Source organism: Drosophila suzukii (assembly GCF_043229965.1).
Source record: "Drosophila suzukii chromosome X unlocalized genomic scaffold, CBGP_Dsuzu_IsoJpt1.0 scf_Xc, whole genome shotgun sequence".
In the NCBI taxonomy this organism is placed as follows: domain Eukaryota; kingdom Metazoa; phylum Arthropoda; class Insecta; order Diptera; family Drosophilidae; genus Drosophila; species Drosophila suzukii.
In genome coordinates this window covers 2,485,821-2,494,926 of record NW_027255894.1, presented here as the reverse complement: position 1 = coordinate 2,494,926, position 9,106 = coordinate 2,485,821, and positions in this window count along the sequence as shown.

Here is a 9,106-nt window from a genome sequence, read left to right as displayed (position 1 = left end):
ATATTTTTTACTACACTTAAAGTTATATATTTTAATGCAGATAACAACATAATCATTCCTCAAGCCCATAGAGTTATGCCACATCGAAATCCGAGTCATTTTGACCAAATTATGGGCTTTTAAAGATGGAAAGAAGGCCCATTTTAGTAAACCTTTGCAAAATTAAAATCAATGACATAAAAACGGTCATATTTTTTACTACCTTTAAAGTTATATATCTTAGTGAAGATAACAACATAATCATTCCACAAGCACATAGAGGTATGCCATATCGAAATCCGAGTTCTTTTGACCAGGTTATGGCCTTTTAAAGATGGAAAGAAGGCCCATTTAAATAAACCTTTGCAAAATTAAAATCAATGACATAAAAACGGTTATATTTTTTACTACCTTTAAAGTTATATATCTTAGTGAAGATAACAACATAATCATTCCACAAGCACATAGAGGTATGCCATATCGAAATCCGAGTTCTTTTGACCAGGTTATGGCCTTTTAAAGATGGAAAGAAGGCCCATTTAAATAAACCCTTGCAAAATTAAAATCAATGACATAAAAACGGTCATATTTTTTACTACCATTAAAGTTATATATTTTAATGCAGATAACAACATAATTATTCCACAAGCCTATAAAGTTATGCCATATCGAAACCCGAGTTCATTTGACTAAGTTATGGGCTTTTAAAGATGGAAAGAAGGCCCATTTTAGTAAACCTTTGCAAAATTAAAATCAATGACATAAAAACGGTCATATTTTTTACTACCTTTAAAGTTATTTTAATGCAGATAACAACATAATCATTCCACAAGCCCATAAACGTATACCATATCAAAATACGAGTTCATTTGACCAAGTTGTTGGCTTTTAAAGATGAAAAGAAGGCCCATTTTAGTAAACCTTTGCAAAATTAAAATCAATGACATAAAAACGGTCATATTTTTTACTACCTTTAAAGTTATATATTTTAATGCAGATAACAACATAATCATTCCACAAGCCCATAAACGTATACCATATCAAATTACGAGTTCATTTGACCAAGTTGTTGGCTTTTAAAGATGAAAAGAAGGCCCATTTCAGTAATCCTTCGCAAAATTAAAATCAATGACATAAAAACGGTAATATTTTTTACTAACTTTAAAGTTATATATCTTAGTGAAGATAACAACATAACCATTCCACAAGCACATAGAGGTATGCCATATCGAAATCCGAGTTCTTTTGACCAGGTTATGGCCTTTTAAAGATGGAAAGAAGGCCCATTTAAATAAACCTTTGCAAAAATAAAATCAATGACATAAAAACGGTCATATTTTTTACTACCATTAAAGTTATATATTTTAATGCAGATAACAACATAATTATTCCAAAAGCCTATAAAGTTATGCCATATCGAAACCCGAGTTCTTTGACCAAGTTATGGGCTTTTAAAGATGGAAAGAAGGCCCATTTCAGTAAACCTTTGCAAAATTAAAATCAATCACACTTCATATTTTAATTCACAACCATATTTTTTACTACCTTTAAAGTTATATATTTTAATGCAGATAACAACATAATCATTCCGCAAGCCCATTGAGGTATGCCATATCGAAATCCTAGTTCTTTTGACCAGGTTATGGGCTTTTAAAGATGGAAAGAAGGCCCATTTCTGTAAACCTTTGCAAAATTAAAATCAATGACATAAAAACGGTCATATTTTTTACTACCATTAAAGTTATATATTTTAATGCAGATAAGAACGTAATCATTCCACAAGCCTATAAAGGTATGCCATATCGAAATCCGAGTTCATTTGACCAAGTTATGGGCTACTAAAGATGGAAAGAAGGCCCATTTGAGTAAACCTTTGCAAAATTAAAATCAATGACATTAAAACGGTCATATTTTTTTCTACCTTTAAAGTTATATATTTTAATGCAGATAACAACGTAATCATTCCACAAGCCTATAAAGGTATGCCATATCGAAATCCAAGTACATTTGACCAAGTTTTGGGCCTTTAAAGATGGAAAGAAGGCCCATTTCAGTAAACCTTCGCAAAATTAAAATCAATGACATAAAATCGGTCATATTTTTTACTACCTTTAAAGATATAAATTTTAATGCAGATAACAACATAATCATTCCACAAGCCCATAAAGGTATGCCATATCGAAATCCGAGTTCATTTGACTAAGTTTTGGGCTTTTAAATATGTAAAGAAGGCCCATTACAGTAAACCTTTGCAAAATTAAAATCAATGACATTAAAACGGTCATATATTTTACTACCTTTAAAGTTATATATTTTAATGCAGATAACAACATAATCATTCCACAAGCCCATAGAGGTATGCCATTTCGAAATCCGAGTCCTTTTGACCAGGTTATGGGCTTTTAAAGATGGAAAGAAGGCCCATTTAAGTAAATCTTGCAAATTAAAATCAATGACATAAAAACGGTCATATTTTTTACTACCATTAAAGTTATATATTTTAATGCAGATAACAACATAATTATTCCACAAGCCTATAAAGTTATGCCATATCGAAACCCGAGTTCTTTGACCAAGTTATGGGCTTTTAAAGATGGAAAGAAGGCCCATTTCAGTAAACCTTTGCAAAATTAAAATCAATCACACTTCATATTTTTTTTCACAATCATATTTTTTACTACCTTGAAAGTTATATATTTTAATGCAGATAACAACATAATCATTCCGCAAGCCCATAGAGGTATGCCATTTCGAAATCCGAGTCCTTTTGACCAATTTATTGGCTTTTGAAGATGGAAAGAAGGCCCATATCTGTAAACCTTCGCATAATTAAAATCAATGACATAAAAACGGTCATATTTTTTACTACCTTTAAAGTTATATATTTTAATGAAGATAACAACATAATCATTCCACAAGCACATAGAGGTATGCCGTATCGAAATCCGAGTTCTTTTGACCAGGTTATGGGCTTTTAAAGATGGAAAGAAGGCCCATTTAAGTAAACCTTTGCAAATTAAAATCAATGACATAAAAACGGTCATATTTTTTACTACCATTAAAGTTATATATTTTAATGCAGATAACAACATAATTATTCCACAAGCCTATAAAGTTATGCCATATCGAATCCCGAGTTCTTTGACCAAGTTATGGGCTTTTAAAGATGGAAAGAAGGCCCATTTCAGTAAACCTTTGCAAAATTAAAATCAATCACACTTCATATTTTTTTTCACAATCATATTTTTTATTACCTTGAAAGTTATATATTTTAATGCAGATAACAACATAATCATTCCGCAAGCCCATAGAGGTATGCCATTTCGAAATCCGAGTCCTTTTGACCAATTTATTGGCTTTTGAAGATGGAAAGAAGGCCCATATCTGTAAACCTTCGCATAATTAAAATCAATGACATAAAAACGGTCATATTTTTTACTACCTTTAAAGTTATATATTTTAATGAAGATAACAACATAATCATTCCACAAGCACATAGAGGTATGCCATATCGAAATCCGAGTTCTTTTGACCAGGTTATGGGCTTTTAAAGATGGAAAGAAGGCCCATTTAAGTAAACCTTTGCAAAATTAAAATCAATGACATAAAAACGGTCATATTTTTTACTACCATTAAAGTTATATATTTTAATGCAGATAAGAACGTAATCATTCCACAAGCCTATAAAGGTATGCCATATCGAAATCCGAGTTCATTTGACCAAGTTATGGGCTTTTAAAGATGGAAAGAAGGCCCATTTCAGTAAACCTTTGCAAAATTAAAATCAATGACATTAAAACGGTCATATTTCGTACTACCTTTAAAGTTATATATTTTAATGCAGATAACAACGTAATCATTCCACAAGCCCATAGAGGTATGCCATATCGAAATCCGAGTCCTTTTGACCAAGTTATGGGCTGTTAAAGATGGAAAGAAGGCCCATTTCAGTAAACCTTTGCAAAATTAAAATCAATGACATAAAAACGGTCATATTTTTTAACACATTTAAAGTTATATATTTTAATGCAGATAACAACGTAATCATTCCACAAGCCTAAAAAGGTATGCCATATCGAAATCCGAGTTCATTTGACCAAGTTATGGGCTTTTAAAGATGGAAGGAGGCCCATTTCTGTAAACCTTTGCAAAATTAAAATCAATGACATTAAAACGGTCATATTTTTTTCTACCTTTAAAGTTATATATTTTAATGCAGATAACAACGTAATCATTCCACAAGCCTATAAAGGTATGCCATATCGAAATCCGAGTCCTTTTGACCAAGTTATGGGCTATTAAAGATGGAAAGAAGGCCCATTTCAGTAAACCTTTGCAAAATTAAAATCAATGACATTAAAACGGTCATATTTTTTTCTACCTTTAAAGTTATATATTTTAATGCAGATAACAACGTAATCATTCCACAAGCCCATAGAGGTATGCCATATCGAAATCCGAGTCCTTTTGACCAGGATATGGGCTTTTAAAGATGGAAAGAAGGCCCATTTCAGTAAAAATTTGCAAAATTAAAATCAATGACATAAAAACGGCCATATTTTTTAACACATTTAAAGTTATATATTTTAATGCAGATAACAACGTAATCAATCCACAAGCCTAAAAAGGTATGCCATATCGAAATCCGAGTTCATTTGACCAAGTTATGGGCTTTTAAAGATGGAAGAAAGGCCCATTTCTGTAAACCTTCGCAAAATAAAAATCAATGACATAAAAACGGTCATATTTTTTAATACATTTAAAGTTATATATTTTAATGCAGATAACAACATAATCATTCCTCAAGCCCATAGAGTTTTGCAATATCGAAATCCGAGTCATTTTGACCAAATTATGGGCTTTTAAAGATGGAAAGAAGGCCCATTTTAGTAAACCTTTGCAAAATTAAAATCAATGACATAAAAACGGTCATATTTTTTACTACCTTTAAAGTTATATATTTTAATGCAGATAACAACATAATCATTCCGCAAGCCCATAGAGGTAAGCCATATCGAAATCCGAGTTCTTTTGACCAGGTTATGGGCTTTTAAAGATGGAAAGAAGGCCCATTTCAGTAAAAATTTGCAAAATTAAAATCAATGACATTAAAACGGTCATATTTCGTACTACCTTTAAAGTTATATATTTTAATGCAGATTACAACGTAATCATTCCACAAGCCCATAGAGGTATGCCATATCGAAATCCGAGTCCTTTTGACCAGGATATGGGCTTTTAAAGATGGAAAGAAGGCCCATTTCAGTAAAAATTTGCAAAATTAAAATCAATGACATAAAAACGGTCATATTTTTTACTACCATTAAAGTTATATATTTTAATGCAGATAACAACATAATTATTCCTCAAGCCTATAAAGGTATGCTATATCGAAACCCGAGTTCTTTGACCAAGTTATAGGCTTTTAATGATGGAAAGAAGGCCCATTTCAGTAAACCTTTGCAAAATTGAAATCAATCACATTTCATATTTTTTTTCACAATCATATTTTTTACTACCTTTAAAGTTATATATTTTAATGCAGATAACAACATAATCATTCCGCAAGCCCATAGAGGTATGCCATATTGAAATCCGAGTTCTTTTGACCAGGTTATGGGCTTTTAAAGATTGAAAGAAGGCCCATTTAATTAAATTAAATTAAAATCAATGACAAAAAACGGTCAAATTTTTTACTACCATTAAAGTTATATATTTTAATGCAGATAACAACGTAATCATTCCACAAGCCTATAAAGGTATGCCATATCGAAATCCGAGTTCTTTTGACCAGGTTATGGGCTTTTAAAGATGGAAAGAAGGCCCATTTAAGTAAACCTTTGCAAAATTAAAATCAATGACATAAAAACGGTCATATTTTTTGCTACCATTAAAGTTATATATTTTAATGCAGATAAGAACGTAATCATTCCACAAGCCTATAAAGGTATGCCATATCGAAATCCGAGTTCATTTGACCAAGTTATGGGCTATTAAAGATGGAAAGCAGGCCCATTTCAGTAAACCTTTGCAAAATTAAAATCAATGACATTAGAACGGTCATATTTTTTTCTACCTTTAAAGTTATATATTTTAATGCAGATAAGAACGTAATCATTCCACAAGCCTATAAAGGTATGCCATATCGAAATCCAAGTTCATTTGACCAAGTTATGGGCTTTTAAAGATGGAAAGAAGGCCCATTTCAGTAAACCTTTGCAAAATTAAAATCAATGACATTAAAACGGTCATATTTCTTACTACCTTTAAAGTTATATATTTTAATGCAGATAACAACGTAATCATTCCACAAGCCCATAGAGGTATGCCATATCGAAATCCGAATCCTTTTGACCAGGATATGGGCTGTTAAAGATGGAAAGAAGGCCCATTTCAGTAAACCTTTGCAAAATTAAAATCAATGACATAAAAACGGTCATATTTTTTAACACATTTAAAGTTATATATTTTAATGCAGATAACAACGTAATCATTCCACAAGCCTAAAAAGGTATGCCATATCGAAATCCGAGTTCATTTGACCAAGTTATGGGCTTTTAAAGATGGAAGGAGGCCCATTTCTAAACCTTTGCAAAATTAAAATCAATGACATTAAAACGGTCATATTTTTTCTACCTTTAAAGTTATATATTTTAATGCAGATAACAACGTAATCATTCCACAAGCCTAAAAAGGTATGCCATATCGAAAGGTATGCCATTTCTAAACCTTTGCAAAATTTAAATCAATGACATTAAAACGGTCATATTTTTTCTACCTTTAAAGTTATATATTTTAATGCAGATAACAACGTAATCATTCCACAAGCCTAAAAAGGTATGCCATATCGAAATCCGAGTTCATTTGACCAAGTTATGGGCTTTTAAAGATGGAAGGAGGCCCATTTCTGTAAACCTTTGCAAAATTAAAATCAATGACATTAAAACGGTCATATTTTTTTCTACCTTTAAAGTTATATATTTTAATGCAGATAACAACGTAATCATTCCACAAGCCTATAAAGGTATGCCATATCGAAATCCGAGTCCTTTTGACCAAGTTATGGGCTATTAAAGATGGAAAGAAGGCCCATTTCAGTAAACCTTTGCAAAATTAAAATCAATGACATTAAAACGGTCATATTTTTTTCTACCTTTAAAGTTATATATTTTAATGCAGATAACAACGTAATCATTCCACAAGCCCATAGAGGTATGCCATATCGAAATCCGAGTCCTTTTGACCAGGATATGGGCTTTTAAAGATGGAAAGAAGGCCCATTTCAGTAAAAATTTGCAAAATTAAAATCAATGACATAAAAACGGTCATATTTTTTAACACATTTGAAGTTATATATTTAAATGCAGATAACAACGTAATCATTCAACAAGCCTAAAAAGGTATGCCATATCGAAATCCGAGTTCATTTGACCAAGTTATGGGCTTTTAAAGATGGAAGGAGGCCCATTTCTGTAAACCTTTGCAAAATTAAAATCAATGACATTAAAACGGTCATATTTTTTTCTACCTTTAAAGTTATATATTTTAATGCAGATAACAACGTTATCATTCCACAAGCCTATAAAGGTATGCCATATCGAAATCCGAGTCCTTTTGACCAAGTTATGGGCTATTAAAGATGGAAAGAAGGCCCATTTCAGTAAACCTTTGCAAAATTAAAATCAATGACATTAAAACGGTCATATTTTTTTCTACCTTTAAAGTTATATATTTTAATGCAGATAACAACGTAATCATTCCACAAGCCCATAGAGGTATGCCATATCGAAATCCGAGTCCTTTTGACCAGGATATGGGCTTTTAAAGATGGAAAGAAGGCCCATTTCAGTAAAAATTTGCAAAATTAAAATCAATGACATAAAAACGGTCATATTTTTTAACACATTTAAAGTTATATATTTTAATGCAGATAACAACGTAATCATTACACAAGCCTAAAAAGGTATGCCATATCGAAATCCGAGTTCATTTGACCAAGTTATGGGCTTTTAAAAATGGAAGGAGGCCCATTTCTGTAAACCTTCGCAAAATAAAAATCAATGACATAAAAACGGTCATATTTTTTAATACATTTAAAGTTATATGTTTTAATGCAGATAACAACATAATCATTCCTCAAGCCCATAGAGTTATGCCATATCGAAATCCGAGTTCATTTGACCAAGTTATGGGCTTTTAAAGATGGAAGAAAGGCCCATTTCTGTAAACCTTCGCAAAATAAAAATCAATGACATAAAAACGGTCATATTTTTTAATACATTTAAAGTTATATATTTTAATGCAGATAACAACATAATCATTCCTCAAGCCCATAGAGTTTTGCAATATCGAAATCCGAGTCATTTTGACCAAATTATGGGCTTTTAAAGATGGAAAGAAGGCCCATTTTAGTAAACCTTTGCAAAATTAAAATCAATGACATAAAAACGGTCATATGTTTTACTACCTTTAAAGTTATATATTTTAATGCAGATAACAACATAATCATTCCGCAAGCCCATAGAGGTAAGCCATATCGAAATCCGAGTTCTTTTGACCAGGTTATGGGCTTTTAAAGATGGAAAGAAGGCCCATTTCAGTAAAAATTTGCAAAATTAAAATCAATGACATTAAAACGGTCATATTTCGTACTACCTTTAAAGTTATATATTTTAATGCAGATAACAACGTAATCATTCCACAAGCCCATAGAGGTATGCCATATCGAAATCCGAGTCCTTTTGACCAGGATATGGGCTTTTAAAGATGGAAAGAAGGCCCATTTCAGTAAAAATTTGCAAAATTAAAATCAATGACATAAAAACGGTCATATTTTTTACTACCATTAAAGTTATATATTTTAATGCAGATAACAACATAATTATTCCTCAAGCCTATAAAGGTATGCTATATCGAAACCCGAGTTCTTTAACCAAGTTATAGGCTTTTAATGATGGAAAGAAGGCCCATTTCAGTAAACCTTTGCAAAATTAAAATCAATGACATAAAAACGGTCATATTTTTTAACACATTTAAAGTTATATATTTTAATGCAGATAACAACGTAATCATTCCACAAGCCTAAAAAGGTATGCCATATCGAAATCCGAGTTCATTTGACCAAGTT